Below are 4,891 nucleotides of genomic sequence, written 5' to 3' on the forward strand. Positions count from 1 at the left end.
AGAGGTGTTTAAATAAAGGCTTGTCATGTTGTTGTAGAGAGTATTGTTTGGACTCAGTGGCTATTGACATTCCTACCAACTCTGAGGTTCCACCAGTCAATGTATTTTGTTCCACTGTCAACCCAAAGGCAGTAGGACAGAGTTCCGAGGACACAATGCATTCTCACTTTATATTGCTAGCAATGAGTTTGAGTAAACTGATCGCTATGAAGGTAATTGTAATCTATACGTGCTATCATTCATTGCCAAGAATGAATTCAACAAACAAATTTAAGTACCTACTCTGTAAAATACTGTATTTGACTCCTAGGATACAAAGGCAAAAACCAAAGAATCCCTGCTTTCAAGGAGTATTTTGCCAAGAGGTCATAATATACAAAGAAGTAAATTTAAAGTATATTTCAATATTCCAAGGACTTGTGATCTCATTGATGGGGTAGTTCTGTACAACAACATATATTACAACCCACTCATGCCTGCATATTCCTGTCTATGTCCTTCCCAAAATTAAATACCAAAGGCCCCCCCCCCACCAAGTATTGGGGGTAGTCCTTGAGTTCTGACATCAAGAAGATAGTTGATACATGGCTGGTCTATTTTATTCAATTGTCTTAAATACAAATATATACAAAGCATTCTAACATAATGTTAAGGGGGTCAGAGTATGGATAAATGGGGTATCAGGAAAGGCCTTGGGTGGAAGTTGACACCTGACCTGAAATGAGCTTTGATGAAAGCCAGAAATATTAATAGACAGGGTGAGGAGGGAAGATAAGAATGAAGTAGAGAAATTCTAAGAAGAACTCAATAGATTCTTCCAAACCAAGCCAACATATAATTCAGTATTTGGTGATCTCAGTATGAATATGGGCACAGAACAATTTCAATATAAGAAGGATGTGCGATTTAATCAGTTGCTATGAGAACTCCTTCCATCCTTACAGAATACAACCAAGCTATATACATCCAAGTATGTGCATGTGCATGTATGCATGTATATGTATGTAGGTGTATATATGCATATACATATGCAGGCATGTATGTATATACACACATATATATGTATATGTATACACATAGAGGGGCCAAGGTAGATACATCCCATATAGTTGTCTGAGGCAAAGCAAGGTTTGGTGACTTGCTTATCATAACTAGTAACAAGAACTGAAACAACTACGGCACTTTAAAATTTGTAAAACATTTTACAAATGTTAACTCACTTTCTCCTCACTACAAACCTGAGAAGATGACTACTATTATCTCTATTTTACAGAGGAGAAAACTGAAGCAAACAGAAATTAAGTGACTTCATCAGGGTCACACAGATAATTAAGCATCTAAGGTTGGATTTGAACTCAGGTCTCCCTGACTCTAGGCACAGCCACTCTATCTTCTATACCATCCAGAATTTGAATCCATACATTCCTTATTCTGAGTCCCATGCTCTATCAATTATGCCACATGCCCATTCAAAAAGGTGGCAAAAGACTATGTTGGAAAATATGGTTTGGGACTGAGAAAAGAGAAAGGTCAAAGGAAAGAAGTCTGGTGCCTGTACATCTCAAGTATTTTCATTGAGTAGGTATTTCACAAATGACAAAACAAAAATATCGCCCTAAAGAAGAATTCTGAAAAGGCATGCCCCCATACACACTTCGTAGGAGTAAGGGGCCTGTGGGTGTAAGACATTGCATTTTTTCAGATTTCTCTTGATGTATTCATTGTTTTTACTTATGTTTTTTCTTCTTTTTAAATCTTTTTTTTCCATAATAATAGTAATTTTTGTTATATGGAATGGCTCCCTGGGGAGAGGAAATAGAAGTTTAAGTTATGCAAAAACCAATATCAATATTTTTTAAAAGAAGTTGCTACCCACGGGAAGTACAAAATGGCAACATATAAATAAAATTGATTATATCTTTAAAAGACAAGAAACAATGAATAAGAGAAAGGTCAAATCAATTCAAAATTAAAGAAAAATGAGCAGGAACACATAAGTACAATTATAGCATTTGCAACTCTATCTGCTAAATGCATTTTTTAAAATTTATTTTATTTTTAATTTTTGGAATAAAACAAGCATTGCTAAAACAGCATAATTTTTTAAAAAGATGAAAATTGCACATGAAACTGCAATTCTACCATGTATAACCTGCAATTCCTTTTAAATACATAACAGTTATCATGTAAATTTCTTTTTTTCTTTTTCTTCCCTCCCCCTTCTCCCTAGAGATGGCCACCATTAGACACAAATAGGTATACAGGTGTGTATATGTGTGTGTGTGTATGTGTGTATGCATACACACATATGTATGTATTTATATGTATGCATACATATATATGTAAAATTATTTTATACATACTTCTATTTATCAATTCTTTCTCTGGCTGTAGATGGTGTCTTTCTTCACATGGCCTTTATAGTTAATTTGGGTATTTATAATAGCCAAAATTACCTGTTCATTGAAAATCATTCTTAAAACAATATTGCTGTTCCTGCTCCTTTCATTCTTCATTATTTCATGTACATCTTTCCATGTTTCTCTAAGATCGTTGAGCTCAGCATTTATGACAGCATGGTAGTATTCCATCACAATCATATACCACAACTTGTCCAGCCATTCCCCAATTGATGGGTATCCCTCTAATTTCCAGTTCTTTGCCACCACAAAGAGAGATGCTATAAATATTTTAGAAGATATAGGTTCTTTTCCTTTTTCCCTAATCATCTTGGGAAATAGACTTAGTGGTTATATTGTTGGGTCAAAGGGTGTTTTAATAACTCTTTGGGTATAATTCTAGATTGCACTCCAAAATGTTTCTATCAGTTCACCATTCCACCAGCAATGAATTAGCATACAAATTTTTCCATATCCTCTCCAACATTTTTCACTTTCCCCTTCAATTATTTTATCCAATCTGGTAGGCATAAAATGATATCTTAGTATTGTTTTAATTTGCATCTCTCTAATCAATAATGATTTAGAGCAATTTTTCATATAACTATAGGAAAACTGCTTGTTCATATCCTTTGACCATTAATCAATTGGGGAATGACTCTTATTCTTATAGATTTAACAAAGTTTTTATAGATGTTACATATGAGACCTTTATCTGAGAAACTGTCTATAGTTTTTTTTTCAATTTTCTGATTTCCTTCTGATCTTGGCTACATTTGTTTTATTTGTACAAAACCTTTTTTAATTTAATGTAACTGAAATTATCCATTTTACACCTAATTTTTCTCTCTATCGCTTGTTTTTCCATAAATTGTTCACCTAGCCATAAGTCTGATAAATAATCTTCCAATTTTCTTGTAATATCTCTCTTTGTATCTAAGTCATTTATCCATTTTGACCTTATCTTAGTAAATAATGTAAGATATTGGTCTATGCCAAGTTTCTGCCATACAACTTTCCAGTTTTCCCAAGAATTTTTACGAAGTACTGAATTCTTATCCCAAAATCTTAAGTCTTTACACTTGTCAAATACAAGGTTATCATGTTTATTTGCTATCATAAATTGTTGTTTTACTCTGTTCTATAGATCTACCTTTCTATTTCTTAGCCAGTACCAGATAATTTTGATAATTACTGCCTTAGAATATAGTTTAAGATCTGGTACTGATAACCTCCTTCTTTTACTTTTTTTCATTATTTCCTTTGATATTATAGATTTTTTGTTCTTCCAAATGAATTTTGTTTTTTTTCTAATTCAGTATAATAATTTTTGATAACTTAATTGGGATGGTGTTGACTATATGAATTAGTTTGGGTAAATACATAAATGTATTTTTTAAATTCAAAAACAAGAAATGGAAAAAAAATAAAGACAACAGTGAACTCAATAACTATTTCTTAGACATATTTATCAGATGAAAATCACCACAATGGTGCTTGCTTCAGCAGCACATATACTAAAATTTGAACGATACAGAGAAGATTAGCATGGCCCCTGCGCAAAGATGACACGCAAATTCGTGAAGCGTTCCATATTTTTTTTGTATAAAAAAAGCCAACACAACAAAGATTAGGAGGGAAGCAGAAAATTGGGAGAAAATCTTTACAACCAGTGTCTCTGATAAAGGTCTCATTTCTAAAATATACAGGGAACTGAGCCAAATATATAGGAATACAAGTCATTCCACAATAGAGAAATGGTCGAAGGATATGAATAGGCAGTTTTCAGAGGAAGAAATTAAAGATATCTATAGGCATATGAAAAAAATGCTCTAAATCATTACTGATTAGAGAAATTCAAATCAAAACAACTCTTAGGTACCACATCTCTCCTGTCAGATTGGTTAAAATGACAAAACAGGAAAATAATAAATGCTGGAGAGGGTGTGGGAAAATTGAAACATCGGTACATTGCTGGTGGAGTTGTGAACTGATCCAGCCATTCTGGAGAGCAATTTGGAACTATGCCCAAAGGGCTATAAAAATGTTCATACCCTTTGACCCAGCAATACCACTTCTAGGGTTGTATCCCAAAGAGATCACACAAGTGGGAAAAGGACCCATATGTACAAAAATATTCATAGCAGCTCTTTTTGTAGTAGCTAAGAATTGGAAATCAAGGGGTTGCCCATCAATTGGGGAATGGCTGAACAAGCTGTGGTATATGAAGGTAATGGAATACTATTGTGCTATAAGAAATGGGGATGATGCAGACTTCATAACAACCTGGAAAAACCTACATGATATAATGCTGAGTGAGCAGAGGAGAGCCAGGTGAACATTATATATAACCACAGATATATGGATTCTGTGAGGACCAACCCTGACAGACTTTGCTCTTCTCAGCAACACAAGGTGCAATGATAACTCCAAAGGACTCTCGATGGAGAATACTATCTACTTCCAGAGAAAGAACTATGAAGTATGAATGC

General features: G+C 33.8%; 1 non-coding gene across 1 annotated transcript; it reads left to right on the top strand.

The window, feature by feature from the left end:
- Nucleotides 1–3,892: 3,892 nt before the first annotated feature.
- On the top strand, nt 3,893–3,999 carry LOC118845238. Its single transcript, XR_005010096.1, has one exon. It is a non-coding gene; the product is annotated as a U6 spliceosomal RNA (small nuclear RNA).
- Nucleotides 4,000–4,891: the final 892 nt, after the last annotated feature.

Source organism: Trichosurus vulpecula, chromosome 3 (genome assembly GCF_011100635.1).
Source record: "Trichosurus vulpecula isolate mTriVul1 chromosome 3, mTriVul1.pri, whole genome shotgun sequence".
NCBI lineage: Eukaryota > Metazoa > Chordata > Mammalia > Diprotodontia > Phalangeridae > Trichosurus > Trichosurus vulpecula.